At 34.3% G+C, this 17412-nt stretch overlaps 1 protein-coding gene across 1 annotated transcript in view; it reads left to right on the top strand.

Annotated features, from left to right (window-relative positions):
• The first annotated feature begins 798 nt into the window (after positions 1-798).
• Positions 799-17412, top strand: part of LOC114331234 (CD151 antigen) — a 139083-nt gene continuing 122469 nt past the window's right edge. The window contains exon 1 of the mRNA XM_028280730.2: positions 799-1054. The gene's annotated coding sequence lies outside the window, so the exon portion shown is untranslated. The remainder of the gene's footprint in view (positions 1055-17412) is intronic.

The following is a 17412-nucleotide window of genomic DNA, read 5'->3' as shown; positions in this document are numbered from 1 at the left end:
TATTTAGGGTAAATGATAAACCTAGGTGGTACCTAGTACAGGGAAAACAAGCCACAAAAGCACTCCATAGAGTGATATGAAAGAACACTCGAACTAAAGAAAACAAAAAAGGATTTTTCAGGGTGCTGAATATTACCCTATAAGAACGGAAGAATGGCCAATGACAACAATAATACGAAATAAAATAGGAACCGTTGAATTGGAGTTTATAAGAAGGTGTCTACAAATTACCAGGTAGGAGAGAATAAGAACAGAGAGAATATGAAACAGAATAGAAGTAGAATGCTTAATTACAATAAAGTTGCGGTAGTAAAAGTAGAGCCCTGAAATGGTACGGGCATGTACAAAGAATGCCGGAGCACAGGTGGCCGAAAAGGTTACTGGACTAGGACGCGCCCCCCCCCCCCCCGTTGCCAAGGCCAAACTAGTTTGTCCTGAAATCGGGTTTGGCCGGTAACATATACATATATGGATTTGATGGATTGATAATGTCAATTTAGTAGGCAAGGAGCAGGATTGAACAAGAAGCCACCACACTTGGTACAAGTTTTGTAATATATAAAATATTATATCATTGTATTATATTAATACTAATTTTAGTCCTAGGTCTTCAAGACCCTTTGAAGTTTGTAAATAAATAATAATTATTTAAAATTAGTTTGGTAACACCCTATATATGAAAGCAAATTATTGTCAATTTTAGGCAATATCCTTCGAAATTACCGAAACTACGTTTCGACCATCGGCAACACCGGACCATTCGATTACTCGACCTGTAGTTAAAGAGCTAATGGGTTTTGTAGTAGGAGAGCTAGCACGCAACATAACATTTCCATACCGCTGGAGGTTATTGGAACACCGTGATTCAGTAGAGAGTGAATGTGTTTGTTGCATGATACTTTCTTAATTGTCACTATCGTTGCGCTAGTAGTTACAAAACACAACAAAAACGAAGTTTATCAGGTGCTAAATTGGTGTACTAAGTACTTTTAAACTGCTTAAGTAGTTCCAGTTTTTGTGTCGTATCGGCGGTACTTGGTGGGAATAACTAAAGGTAATGTATGGAAAGTTTCATGTTATGGGTAACTAGGTCGACACTTCGATGTTATGTATAAAGGAAATTTTGCTATTAAGTATAAAAGTTGATAAGTTTTTAAATTACACAAAATTTTATATAGTTTTAAACGAATTTATCCAGTTTCTTATTAATAATAATCTTCCCGCCAAAAATATGTACCTATACAAACAAGAAGTATTACCATAAAAACTTATTATTTTATTTTATGTTATTTTATTATTTACAGTAAAAATAGTATTAATATGTCGATTTACAAACTAATGTAAAGACTGAAATAGTTTTGTACACACTTATGACTACAGGTAAAGAGGGAAAAGTGTACTTTTGAAGTATGTAAATTAAATAATTCCTAGCTGAGCGCTTTCGGCTTATAAAGCCATCTTCAGAGCTATGGTCAAAAAGTTCACAATACCACTACGAAGAGAGAAGGATCCCATGTACGATATAAAAATACTTCTATTTTTTATGCAGTTTTTTTTAATTGATGGAAAAAAAAACCTTGTCTGACTATTGAAAAATGCTCAACTTTGCTGTTGTTTTTGTTTTGAGGTCGGAAAAGTTAAAAACATCTATTACAATCACAAAGGACTTTCACACGAAAAATTACATTACATATAACGAATACTATTTGATCATGGTAAGGTCAGCTGACACCGTAGACTTCAGATGGTAAGGTTTCTTGACCTCACCATGATCAAATATTCGTTATATGTAATGTAATTTTTCGTGTGAAAGTCCTTTGTGCTGGTAATAGATGTTTTTAACTTTTCCGACCTCAAAAACAACAGCAAAGTTGAACATTTTTCAACAGTCAGACAAGGTTTTTTTCCATCAATTAAAAAAACTGCATAAGAAATAGAAGTATTTTTATATCGTACATGAGATCCTTCTCTCTTCATAGTGGTATTTTGCTAGGAATTATTTAATTTACACACTTCAAAAGTACACTTCTCCCTATTTACCTGGATTTACAAACTGTAGGATAAACAACACATTTTATTACAGTAAAAAGATATAAGGATAGGTATGTCTTCCAAATGTTCTTTTTCCTTGAGAGAGAAAAACGAAGTTTGTTACCGAATAAAACGAGCGAAGTTGACTCTTTTATTTGACGACTTTTTCGGCTGGCTTTTATTCTACCAATATTTGGAATAAATATGAAGGTTGCCACAAGAGATGAAGGTTCCCACATAGTTTCTAGAGCGGCTTCGTATTTGTCGATCATTCTTTTGATCATTCTTTTTTTCCTACTTTTATTTACGATTACAATCTGGTCACAGATAACCAATAAGCATTTTTAACCTATATTAAGTTACTAAAGTTACTTATAATCAAGAGTTTACCCTATGGTGTTCTCTTCATCTAATTTAATAGATAGTGCACTAATGCACTACATGCATCAGTACTATGCTCTGCTTTTTTATTGTCACTCAAACTAATTCGACGGGCTGTGTCAGCTTTCTAATTAATCCTGTGTTGTCAAGGAGCTGGTTGTTTCCAAATTCACATGGCTATGGAGTCATTTTTCACTACTTTCTGCAGTCTTCTTGATAGTTTCTATACCCAGCTTCTTATAAAGGTTGCTGTTTATCACGTACCAAGGAGCATTCACAATATTTCAAATTAATTTATTCTGAAATTTCTGGACTATTTATTTCTTGATGTTCTTGGCACACCTCCAGAGTTGTCTACTAGAAGTCCAAATAGGTCGTGGCATTGTTTATAAGGTAAAAGCTTAATGTATATAGATAGAGAAGACTTTCTTCAAGCATTATGTAGGATTAGTTATACCTAGTTATTTTTCCGTATTTTTATAACGTACTTAGTAGTTATTTGTATACCTTTATTATGGTAGGGGAGCCCAAGCGGGGATTTTTGCAGTTACTCGAGCGCGTCAGATTATCATATGGGGAGAAACGTGGTACCCTGCAGATGTACCTCTGCCATATATTGGCTCTTAACACAGGGGAGTTCGTTTAGGGGGGCCCGAAAAAAAAAATCTATCCTTAAAAATACTCGAAATTGTCAGATTAAGATAAGGTAAGTTAAGTACATGCAAAACAGTGTATATTTAAAAAATCTGACGATTTGAGCGGGGCGTAAGGGAATTGGTGAGTCACAAAGTTTCACAAGAAAAAGGCGAATATTTCGCGAAATGAACGTCAGATCGAAAAACTAAAAACTACACGTTCAATATTTTTCAAAAATTTATCGATAGATACCAAACACGACCCCTCGCAGAGAGGGGTGGGGGGTAAATTTTAAATTTTAAATACAAATCCCGCGATATTTAGCAAAATAAACATCAGATCGAAAAACTGCGAAATACACTTATTTAATATTTTTGAAAAATATATCGAATGGTACCAAACGCGACCCCCCACGGAGGTGGGGTGGGGGGTTACTTTAAAATCTTAAATGGGAGCCCCCATTTTTTATTGCAGATTTGAATTCTCTGCATAAAAATAAGCAACTTTTATTCGAAACATTTTTTCGAATTATGGATAGATGGCGCTATATTCGAAAAAAACGATTAATGGAAATGGAAAATTAAATTAAAAAATGGCAAGCGCCCGCTAAAATGGAAAATTTTACTTAACTTTTTTTGGTTTTAGGACCTAATAATCACAACCCAATAGGTCCCCAAAGCGCTCGAGTGACTGCACATTTAGCATACTTTGCTCCCCTACCATTAAAAAAACACGTTGGGCGCCAGGTGTAACCCTTACAAAGGTTATTGGCTAGCTCAGCCTGGCGTAGGTCCTGTGCTGTGCAACAATAAATCACTTTTCCAAGGATATAAGGGAGGTTAATCAGTAAAATTCAAAAGTTTTACATATTCATTTATTGACCCTAGTAAATCAATCAGATAAACATTATTGCTATTTAGAATACTGAAGAAAAGAAATTGAAGATTATTAACAAAAAAAAATTGTCAAGGAAACTAATTTTTTCAGTAGCACTTTGCTAACACCTGACTGCAAGAGGGCTACTTATCTTATGCGTCCGTCGAGGGATCTCCGTTGCCGTCCTAAGGTTTTGGAGGGACTTCGCCTCCACGTAGCCTCTGTTGACTGGAGGTGGAGGTGTTTGGATGCAGGCCCTTATTGTAGTTGCATGGGCACCAGTGCAGAACGGCGCTAGGTGGTACTTGGTTCATACAGCATAAGAATAGGCCGCATATGAAATGCCTCCCGAAGAGGGGTTTCTTACCTGTCGCTAAAATGGTCACATACGAATTGCCTCCCGAGCTCTAAATAAATTACATGCTTCTAATCTCTATATGAAGGTGCGACGTTGCCACATCTTCGTCCTTTTGTAAATTTTTGTCAAAATTGGTATTTTGTTATTTCATTTATTTATTTTCAACCTCTATGTATTAAACATTATTGACACTGGGCAGTATTTATAAATTTCTTATAAAAACTTGTACAATATAATTAGTTTTATAACCATTATATATAATAACCATTATTTTTTGTTATTAATAATTTGACAAAAAATACAAAAATATAATAAGTATTTTATAGATTTATTAAAAGTAACATCACAAAAACCTTATTTGGAAAACATTACAAAATGTTTATAGAAATATAAAATTACAAAATATTTTTCATAAATTTATATGATACTACTTTGACAAATGCTAATCTATTTATTTTATATTTTCTTGATTCTAAAATTTTTTCATTTAGAAAATTTATTTTTGCTGTACTTTCCGCAATAACATTTTTTTGGTGTCGAAACAGAATTCATTTTAATGTAGGTATTTATTTGAAACTGTAAAATTATATAAATAAAATAATTATTAATGTTAGGATGAGGGCAGTAAAAAGAAGAATTATACTTGGAATGAAAACTTTCGCATTTGTTTGTGGTTCTTTATAAGGACGAAGAGTGCTCAGCCCAAAGATGTAGAGGAAATGTCGAATTTTCAGATATGTAATTATTCAACAAGGTAATCATAAAACTGGGTGACTCTTTCATCGACTGGTTTAATTTCTGCCAAATATATAGCAAAAAAATCGCTCACATCTTCAGGATGTAAGTATGAAAGACAAAAAATATAAATAAAAAAGAATGTGTGTGTACTCTGTACGCACGTAAGAAGTTATACTTCTATTATAATATAATTTCAACGAAATAAATATACCTACTTAACAGTTACAATACAAAAAATTAACAATAATTACCAAAAATGAACCAAAACTTAACAATACCAAATATAAAAAAAAAAGAAAAAAATATGAATCGTCCGGGATTTGAACCCACAATCTCGCGATTTTTTGATCTCCGGTCCAATGCTCTACCAACAAGGCCATCAAGCCGCATGCTAGTTACCTTTCAGATATACATAATTATACATCACGGTGACAAGTGAAATATAAAAATAGATGTTTTATTATTTTACGCCCAATGAAGACAAATCCAAAGACACAAAATTATAATAAAAAACCTTTTAAACCACCTTTTTCAAATTGCGCAAGTTGTATTATTAATATTAATGTTAATAAATGAAATATAAATATTTTGACGTTTCACAATTTGACAATTCACTTTTAACTGCAGTGCCTTAAAATTTTTAAAGCACTAGTGCCTTAAAGTAGCATTGTTAACGCTCCTATGGAGTCTTAAAAATTGCATTTTTAACACGGTTGTAGAAAAATATATTTAAAAACACTAATATATTCTTTCCACACCTTTTCTGGACTGATACATACATAAATTAAAACATTTTGAAGTATAACTTCAAAAATATAATATCAAAACTATTTAAAAAGGCAGTATAACTATTAACTAACCTTTGTTGTTTCTCTTCCCACAAATTTTAAAACGCAACAACCATACATAACCAAACCGTCAACCGTCCAAACCACAGCTGCGCTACAGCTGCTGACAATTTTTGACATGTCATTTGAACATCCAATCAGAACAAAGTTATAATGCGCATGCGCCGAGATCGTAGGTTTTAACATATAAAAATTCACCCTCATATCGCGCGTAAAGAAGTATAACTTCAAAAAATTCGCAATTTCAGTTAAGTCACCAACTTTTTTCTGGTATTCTGGAGGTAAGCCCAGTGCTTGAACCTTTCTATACCATACCTGACCCAAATGAAAACGATATCCACGAAGATCTGCTTCAGGAAATGCTTTACGGATACTATTTATTATGAATGGAAATTTCAGAGGCTGAAGATATTACTTTAGGGGATACAGGACAATTATTTTAAAACATTCTTCTATAATATATTTAAAAGCGAGATAATATATTATGAAGATGACATTTTATCTTGCAGTAAACAAAAGACAAGAAGAATATAATGTCCATTTTTTATAAATCAAAATAGATAGATAGTACCTATTTAAATTATGATTTGGCAACATTTTCTCATTATACAGAGATTAAATAAACAAAATATCAGCCTAAATGATTAACGAAACGGAGGCATTTCGATTGTACCTGGGAGGCATTTCATGTATGAAAATATTTACCTGAAAAAGTGGGAGGCATTTCGATAACGCCGTAAGAATATGCTCTCCCCAGCGACTAAGAAAAAAAAAACAGTGCGTATTACTAGGAATATAATAGCACATGAGATCCACGTTTGGCAAGGAGACCCAGTTCGCGTATAAGTAGACTGTCCTACCAAAGTCAAACGGTCGAAACTTATACCACTGAACATAATCTCCTTGCCCAACGAAGATACACAAAGGTAAAAATTATAATTAAAAACTGAATAAAATTAACGATAGCAATAGGCGTAAAAAAATAAAGATAATAATAAATAAAAAAACTCAAGCATTGCTAAGGATCGCTCACTAAAATATTTGCAGAAAAGCATAAGGTAAATTATAATTAGGAAAATACTCACCCCAAATAAGTTGGGAAAAACTTCTTGTTGTAGATAATATTATTTCATGGATTTGCTTGCTTCAAGTTTTATTCGAAAGAGAACAAATTATATGAAGGCACTCATTGTTAAGTGTTTAACATATTGGAGAAAAACTAGTACTGACGAATATTTGATGCTCGCTAATTACAATAAATAGTTCGGGTTTCAGAAAATTATTATTTGAAGTACGTTAACGGAACAGAATTGGAGCTAGAACAATTGAAGTGCTGAACTTACTTTTTGAATAGCGAATGGGAACTTAATTTGAATGGAAAAACTACAGAATGAAATGTTAACTAAAATGAAAAGGCTTGGAACGAAAATTAACTCAAATGTCAAAGAAACAAAATAGAGAGAAAATCTATATATGAGAAGTAAAACACAAAGAAAGACAATCGGATAAATTATAGAAAGGGGATGGAACATTGTAACGTTACAATTGGTAAAGTTAACAACGACAAATTTATTTTGGTTCAGCCTTTTCCATTCTTTTATTCTTAGATTATATTGCCAACGTCTGTTTGTAGTTTGTTTATCTCATTGATTGTATCATAATATACCAATAAAATCACAGTAGCGTAAGAATGGGTGGCAATGATATTATACCTATTCTAACAAGGGCGCAACACGCTACCTTGGTACCTTGCACACCTACTGCTCTAATTCCTCTCACGTCTGAATCTGATATTTTCTTGTTTAATTCTAAAGTGGTTTTGAGATATATAAGACTATAAAATTGGCAACTATTGTGTGTGTTCACAAAGAGGGGATGGCATTAGATAAACTTTTTGCCACAGATATTTGAAAGTTGAAGATTGAAGATGTCATATTAAATTTTTATTTTAGAATCTTTAAGAAATTGTATGATAATATCATTAATAGTTTTGGTATTGAAGCTTAGTAGATGTGAAATATTCAGCGGTAAACTTACATTCCGCTCCTGAAGTCTAGCAATTAGTGCTTTCGTATGGTTTTTATTAAGTTCACAATTAAAGATTATATGATTTAAATCTGCAGTAGAGTAGTTATCACATGAACAGAGAGAGTTGATACGCATTCCTATTTTAGCTAAATGTGCAGGAAAATTGCCATGGTTTAATCTTAAGCGACTTAGGGATGTGGAATAAAACCGAGTAACGTGATAATCAAATATGTGTGGGATATTTTGCGGAAGTTGTGGGTATATGTAAGTGTATGGATTCCTCGAAGTTTGTACAAACTTAAGCCAAATAGTTTCCCATTTCTTTCTTAATTTTTTATGCAATTCTGGAATGTAATCGCTGGAGATTGTTAAATCTACTATTTCATTTAAAGTTGCCGAATTCTTTGCCATTTCATCCACTATCTCATTTTCTTTGATTCCAGCATATCCTTTTACCCAGATAAAGACCAAGTCACTACTCTTATTTTTAAATCGAGCGATTGTCTTTCTAATATGGCATAACAACTCATTGTTGTGTTTTTTGGTTATTGGTTGTGATATTGCCTCAAGAGCAGATAAAGAATCTGATAGTATAACCGTGTCTCCAAAGTTCTGTTCAACCGCGTAAGTTAGGGCTCTTTCAATAGCATAAAGTTCGGCAGTGAAGATAGATGTACATTTAGGTAGTCTAAAAGAATTACCACTTTTTATATTAGAAACATAATAAGCACTACCTACACTATTACATGTTTTCGAACCATCTGTATAGATGTATTTATAATTAGAAAATTCAGATAAGATTAATTTTATAATTTTATTGTTTTGGCATGGTAGGTTTCTATATGTAGGTTTTATGATCTTTGGAAAGATTGCGATTTCCTCAATAGAAAGGTTATATATGGGTAATATTTGTTTAGTGTTAATGCTAAAGTTGTTAGTTTCTAGATAAGCATCTGTAAGAGGGGGAGAAGTTTTAATTCTCCAATAAGAATTTGTTAAGTTATATTCAGTGAGACTGTTAATTTTACTTAATAATTTATGTGAGTCTAAAGTCCTGGTCTTTAATAGAAACTTATTAGACAATAATTCTCTTCTAAGGTTTAGAGGAGGTTCCTGCGCTTCTGCTAGAATTGCAGCACATGGCGTTGACTTAAACGCACTAATACATATACGTATTGCCTTATACTGAATATGATCGATTTTTGATAAATTAGATTTTGACGATGAACCATATAAAAAGCATCCATAATCAATGATTGACCGAATATACGATTTATAGAACATTAATGCTATCTTTGGGTCGGCACCCCATCTAGCTTTACATATGCAACGAAGCATGTTTAAACCTTTTTCGCATTTGTTGATAATGTGATTCACATGGAGTGTCCAGGTTAGTTTTTTGTCCAAAACCACGCCCAGACACTTATGGTGAGAGGATACATTAATATCAACATTACTTAAATTTATACTGGTAGGGGAACTTAACCTATGTCTAGTGAAAAAGGTGATGCTAGATTTTTCAGGGGATAACGTGAAATTAAAAGCCATAGACCATCTTTTTACACATTGCATTATCAGATCCAAATCGCATAAACACTCATTATATGATTTACGGCTGCTGTATATACAGAAATCGTCTGCATACTGAATAATTTTAATTGTATTATTTGTTTCATTTAACATGTCATGCAATTCTGCAGTATAGATATTAAAAAGTACTGGACTTAGGACTGAACCTTGCGGAATTCCGACTGATAATAATCGAGGGCCGTAAATGTGATTTTCTGAATCTCGAATGAAAACTTCTCTGTCCCTATACAAATCTGTGATTCTTTGTGCGAATTTATAATTTATACCGTATTTTATGAGCTGAACAGTTAAAATATCAATATCCAGAGTATCATAAGCCCCTTTAATATCTAAAAACAAGCATGCCGTTATAAGATTAATGGAAAGTGCATTCTGAATGTCGGAAACTAATTGAGCTAATGCTTCAGAGGTGCCTTTGCCTCTGCGATATCCAAACTGATTAATAGGTAATAAACAATTACTTTCAAAATGCAATTCCATTCTTAATTTGATAATTCTCTCAAATGTTTTTGTAATGCATGATATTAATGAAATTGGTCTGTAAGAGTTAGGTAGACTTAAATTTTTGTTGGGTTTAGCAAGTAAGCAAATTACAGTTTTTTTTAAACTTTGGTCATATAATCCTTGCAACCACCAACTATTAAAAATATTTAAAAGAATTCCTTTAGCAATTTCAGGCAAGTATTCAATCATTTTATATGTAATGCTATCAAAACCCGGTGCTGTACTTTTAGATTGTTTGATTGCTAATCGTAATTCCTCCAAACTGATAGGCATATAAAATGATTCATTGCATGCTACATTACTATTAAATTTACTGAAGTCGATTTTATTTGATGCAAATTTGGGAATAAAAAACTCAAAAAAATCGTCCACCATATCAGCTGATATACTGCCCGATCCCGTTGAGTCTTTGTTTGATATTTTTTTTATAAATTGCCAAATTTGGCAACTATTGCTGTCATAAATGTTTTGAGTTAGTATATAAAACATTAATGCTGCACTTTATCAAAGGCTTGAGCGATATCAAAGGGATATAGTCGCAAACTCTCTTTTCTTGTACTGATTCTTCAATGTTATTTATCATTCTATGCATTTGACCAGTTGTTGATTTCTTTTTTCTGACGCAAAATTAATATGTCGGGACCAAATTTTTTGTTTCAATACTTATTGGCTTCACTCTTTAAGCAGAAGCAGAAGAGTCACGAATACCTTCAATATTACAGGAAGTATAGTGATATCGCTCTGTACAAAGACATATTACTGAAAGGATTTCCTGATTCAGCAATCATTATGACTTCCGTTATGTTTCATAATGTGGGTACATACATTAATCTAAAGTCAGCAATAATAAAATTAGTAAATTTCTCAATAGCTTTACGATGTAGGTTTTTTAATACCTCACAGTAGATATTAGATCGTAGGCTGGATATTTTTTTGGGTTGATTTTTTCTTTTACTTTAGTTCAATACTTATTTAGGGGATGTTGGTATTATTACTTCTTTTATTCGAACTGGTTCTTACCAACTTTGACTTTGGATTTATTGGGTGTGTGTTTTCAAGACGTTTAGCAAATTTATAGTATTCTTTTTATTCATTGCTTCTGGTCCATTTACTATGGGATAACTAGTCTAATGTGCATAGGCGTAACCAGGGGGTGGTTTTGGGGGTTATAACCCCCCTTTTGGATGTACTTTGAGCTCTATACGCTTAACACCATTATTATTCCATATCCCCCAGAGAGAGACCTTCAAGTAGACGTAACCCCCCCCCCCTTAGAATCATCCTGGTTACACCTCTGCTAATGTGTGAAGAAGAGAATTGGTCTTTTTGGTTTTGTTTGTAGTGTTATATAAAGAATAATAAATTAAGAGACTAAGTTTTCACTCTAATGGCATATAGCATATCCCACCAGAATGAAAACAATGGGAACCTTCTCTGGTTACACCTCCGAGGCTTCTACAATTTGCAAGCCATACGGATGCTGAGACTAAGGAAGATGAGGGAATTCTACAATTTACAATTCACGTCCCATCTGCTCAGCGCGGTAAAGTTCCAACGAGACTGGTTCCCTTCATACTCCACATAGAGTAAATGTAAATAAAAAATGAATAACCATTTTCAATTTCGTTGCAAAACGAAAATACAGCCGAACCATATTCCAGTCCAATCAGAGAGTGCTGCAAGCACCTCTACCGGTTTCGAAACTTATTAGTCTCTCATCAGGAGGCACATATGCTGCTCTCCCTGATCCAACCAAAACAAACCCCAGCGTGCAGTCCCGAATTGCAACGAACGAAATGGCATAGATGCCCTAGCGGCAACTGCTAGCAAAAGACTAAGTTTTCACTCTAATGGCATATAGCATATCCCACCAGAATGAAAACAATGGGAACCTTCTCTGGTTACACCTCCGAGGCTTCTACAATTTGCAAGCCATACGGATGCTGAGACTAAGGAAGATGAGGGAATTCTACAATTTACAATTCACGTCCCATCTGCTCAGCGCGGTAAAGTTCCAACGAGACTGGTTCCCTTCATACTCCACACAGAGTAAATGTAAATAAAAAATGAATAACCATTTTCAATTTCGTTGCAAAACGAAAATACAGCCGAACCATATTCCAGTCCAATCAGAGAGTGCTGCAAGCACCTCTACCGGTTTCGAAACTTATTAGTCTCTCATCAGGAGGCACATATGCTGCTCTCCCTGATCCAACCAAAACAAACCCCAGCGTGCAGTCCCGAATTGCAACGAACGAAATGGCATAGATGCCCTAGCGGCAACTGCTAGCAAAAGACTAAGTTTTCACTCTAATGGCATATAGCATATCCCACCAGAATGAAAACAATGGGAACCTTCTCTGGTTACACCTCCGAGGCTTCTACAATTTGCAAGCCATACGGATGCTGAGACTAAGGAAGATGAGGGAATTCTACAATTTACAATTCACGTCCCATCTGCTCAGCGCGGTAAAGTTCCAACGAGACTGGTTCCCTTCATACTCCACACAGAGTAAATGTAAATAAAAAATGAATAACCATTTTCAATTTCGTTGCAAAACGAAAATACAGCCGAACCATATTCCAGTCCAATCAGAGAGTGCTGCAAGCACCTCTACCGGTTTCGAAACTTATTAGTCTCTCCTGATGAGAGACTAATAAGTTTCGAAACCGGTAGAGGTGCTTCCTGATGAGAGACTAATAAGTTTCGAAACCGGTAGAGGTGCTTGCAGCACTCTCTGATTGGACTGGAATATGGTTCGGCTGTATTTTCGTTTTGCAACGAAATTGAAAATGGTTATTCATTTTTTATTTACATTTACTCTGCGTGGAGTATGAAGGGAACCAGTCTCGTTGGAACTTTACCGCGCTGAGCAGATGGGACGTGAATTGTAAATTGTAGAATTCCCTCATCTTCCTTAGTCTCAGCATCCGTATGGCTTGCAAATTGTAGAAGCCTCGGAGGTGTAACCAGAGAAGGTTCCCATTGTTTTCATTCTGGTGGGATATGCTATATGCCATTAGAGTGAAAACTTAGTCTTTTGCTAACAGTTGCCGCTAGGGCATCTATGCCATTTCGTTCGTTGCAATTCGGGACTGCACGCTGGGGTTTGTTTTGGTTGGATCAGGGAGAGCAGCATATGTGCCTCCTGATGAGAGACTAATAAGTTTCGAAACCGGTAGAGGTGCTTGCAGCACTCTCTGATTGGACTGGAATATGGTTCGGCTGTATTTTCGTTTTGCAACGAAATTGAAAATGGTTATTCATTTTTTATTTACATTTACTCTGTGTGGAGTATGAAGTGAACCAGTCTCGTTGGAACTTTACCGCGCTGAGCAGATGGGACGTGAATTGTAAATTGTAGAATTCCCTCATCTTCCTTAGTCTCAGCATCCGTATGGCTTGCAAATTGTAGAAGCCTCGGAGGTGTAACCAGAGAAGGTTCCCATTGTTTTCATTCTGGTGGGATATGCTATATGCCATTAGAGTGAAAACTTAGTCTTTTGCTAGCAGTTGCCGCTAGGGCATCTATGCCATTTCGTTCGTTGCAATTCGGGACTGCACGCTGGGGTTTGTTTTGGTTGGATCAGGGAGAGCAGCATATGTGCCTCCTGATGAGAGACTAATAAGTTTCGAAACCGGTAGAGGTGCTTGCAGCACTCTCTGATTGGACTGGAATATGGTTCGGCTGTATTTTCGTTTTGCAACGAAATTGAAAATGGTTATTCATTTTTTAATAATAAATTAGATTGTTATCCGTTGAATCTTTAAGTAGGAATTAATTGTCTCATTTTTTAGCCGTTGGATTTTTATTTTGAGTTGTTAATTCGCATTGTTTAATCTGGTCTTGAAGAGGCCTAGTTTGTTGCCATATTCTTCTTCAGTAGATGAGCATGTAGCATTGCGATACAGCTGGAGGCTACTGGAACACCGTGATTCAGTAGAGAATGAATGTGTTTGTTGCATGGTACATATTTTCTTAATTATTGTCACTTTCGTTACGCTGTCTGTTACAAAACAACAAAAACGATGTTTATCAGGTGCTAAATTGGTGTACTAAGTGCTTTTAATCTACTTAAGTTGTTCCAGTTTTTGGATTGTATCGTCCTGTCGTGTCAGTGTAGGTACTTAGGAATAACGAAAGGGGTCTACCCCAAAATCTCGATAGCCAAAATCCCGACAGCCACAATCCCGACGGCCAAAATCCCGACACGCCAGAATCCCGACAATACAAAATCCCGACAGGCCAGAATCCCGACAGGTTTGATAAGTTTATTTTTAACATATAATTACATTTATTTCTTGTTTTTTGTTTATGGCCATCTGTTTTTTATTTTTTATAACTAAACAAAAGTATTTTGTATTAAAAGTATTAAACAAAAGTCGGAATTTTTACTTATGCGAGGATTGTTGCATGTCGGGATTTTGGCCTGTCGGGATTCTGGCTTGTCGGGATTCTGGCGTGTCGGTGTTTTGGCCGTCGGGATTTTGGCTATCGGGATTTTGGCTGTCGGGATTTTGGGCGGCACCGAACGAAAGGTATTCTTTTCGTCAAGATATAAGAAATTTGACCTGACGCTGGTGGGATGTCCCTACCGATTTAGTATCATAATAAATAGTTGACGTTACTAATCCCTCAATTGTCTTTGCGACGGGTGGCAATAGTTTTGGAACAGCTACTAGGGCCGTACTTTATATTATTTACAGAACTGACTCGTTACCTATCAATGCAAATAAATTATTAAAATTAAAATTTCTAGACAATGTATTAAAAATTTTGTTTACTGTAGACGAATTCGTTTAGTTATCTGAAATTAACTTGCTTGGAATCAATTACAAACGATCACAAACAATTTCTATGTCCAATGCGCTCATTACGTGAATTTTATGGAGTAAGATTATAATGTGTTTTATATCGTTTTCACTTTAAACAAAATGGACTTCCGATAATGCAGCTTTCTATCTTTAAATAAAAAAATTAAAGAATCATTAGAAAGAGCATTAGTTAAAGATAAGATATAACTCTAATTATTATTCTATAGCTTTACACATAATTCTCGTGCTTATAGGTATTTAGGTAAAATTAAGTATCATTTCTTTATCCAGAAAACATACATTATGGAACATTATGAAACATTATGAAAGGGGGGCAAACATATTTAAGTTTGCCATTTGCACATTCAGGCATTTTTTTTTGCATTTAGATAGAAAGTTAGATCGCGAGTATTCAAGTAAAATGTCTGAAGTCGGTGAAGCTAGTGCTAAGTGTAAAACACGTGTACATTTATCTGATGATGCCAAAGAAATTATTAGGAATGTTTATCAAACTGTGAAAGAAGATAATCCAAATCCAGAAGACGGTAAATTCCTCATCAAGACAACATCTCGACTGACAAGGATGCCATATACAACAGTGTGGAAAATTGTTACGAATAGAATTCAACCTCGTAAAAAGCGGAGTAACTTTTCTATACATAAAGCAGTAAATGAAAAAGATGCTGAGGTAACTAGAAGAGCAATTTACAATTTCTATTCAAAGAACCTAGTTCCAACGCTTAGTATGATCTACGATCAACTTGTTAAAGACTATTCCATTACGTATTCGCCTTCAACTTCATCAAGCTTTTTGAATCACATTGGTTTTCGATACAAGAAAATTAATAAGCGATCATCAATAATGGATTCTCCTCGTCTAATTAAATGGAGGAATAAATACTTGGATGCTATATCTAAATTTAGAGATGAAGGAAGACCGATATTTTATCTAGATGAAACATGGTTCGATACCCACGATACTGCTCAAAGAGGTTGGACAGACGATTCTATTAAATGTGCACCCAATTATCCAATTAATAGAGGTCAGCGAATAATTATTCTGAACATTGGATCCAAAAATGGCTGGCTTGTAGGGGAAAGTTTTTTACTATCGGCAAAAAACATTAAAGATTCAAAACTGGACTACCATGAAAATATGACGGGTAGCTTGTTTAAGGAATGGTTTGAAAAGAAGGTGTTGCCAAATTTGCCTCCAAAAAGTGTAATTGTAATGGATAACGCAACGTATCACAGCGAACAAATTAGAAAAATCCCCGGTGTAGGTTCGACAAAAAAACAGATATCTGATTTTTTGTATGACAATGATTTGTACTTTGAAGAAACATATACAAAAAAAGAAATGTTGGAAGTTCTTCACACAAAAGTGTTTGAGAAACAATTTGTTATAGACGAATTAGCCAAACGTGATGGTCATAATGTATTGCGATTACCTCCTTACTACTGTGTCTTCAACCCCATTGAATTAATCTGGAGCCAACTTAAGGAAAGTTTACGGCGAAACAACTGCTGTCTCAAATTTAGTAGCGAATCGGTGTCACATGTTGTAGAAGAAATAAAAAAGATTTCCCCAACACTGTGGCAAAATTGTGTTTCACATGTTATAAAAACGGAAGATCATTACAGAACATTAACCTCACATATTAAACCAATAATTATAACATTAGATAACGATTCTAGTGAAGATGACAGCGATAGTGACATAGGGTTGTAATTTGTATTTATTTTTTTCCGTCTAAACTTCAAATTTTATTTTTCTGTGTTATTTTCTATGTTATTTTTTATTATGTTATCTTTTTAATTCTGATTTTTGCTACCTCTCTTTTAATCTTTTATTGTTATTATCATTAATTTCCTTAATTTCTTTAATTTGTTCATTTCTCTTATTTCATTGTACATAATAATATACCTATAACTACATAGATATAAATAGGTAATAAATATAATGACATGATATTTAAATTTATATTTATTATTCCAACCCCATTAAAATATTATATCTACTTGAAGACTTGACTTTTTTTTGTTAAGGGGATGGGTACGAACTTTCGGCTTTAAGCCGTTACGTTATTACCGAGGGCCGAAAGTCCCTGAAAATTTCTATAATGTTTATTTTAATTAGTTACAGGGGTGAAAAACTAAGAGAAAATTTAGTGTGATTTTTAATTTCAAATATCTCATTCAAAAGAAACTTTTAATTCATTCCAAGGGACTTTCGGCCCTCGGTAATAAAGTAATTTTTCATTCTGCGTTTAAATTTTTCAAAAATACTTACATATTAGTTTTCTCAGGATTCGAAAAAAAAGATTACATTTAAAACACATTGAAAATTTTGACAGGCGTCGAAATTTTGCATTTTGTACCTTTTCCCTTAATTTTAGCGAATCCGCTCCTGGAGGGTTTGTTGTTTGTTATTATGATACTAAATCGGTAGGGACATCCCACCAGCGCCAGGCCAAATTTCTTATATCTTGACGCAAAGATTACCTAAGTAATGTATGGAACGTTTCTGTTATGGGTACCTAGGTCGATGGTTTGCTGTTATGTTCATATACATATTTACATACAATGTTTAGACAGTTTTAAAT

The sequence above is a fragment of the Diabrotica virgifera genome, chromosome 3 (assembly GCF_917563875.1).
Source record: "Diabrotica virgifera virgifera chromosome 3, PGI_DIABVI_V3a".
Taxonomy (NCBI): Eukaryota; Metazoa; Arthropoda; class Insecta; order Coleoptera; family Chrysomelidae; genus Diabrotica; species Diabrotica virgifera.
The sequence above is the reverse complement of the archived record's forward strand: the minus strand, read 5'-3'. Positions and strand labels throughout refer to the sequence as shown.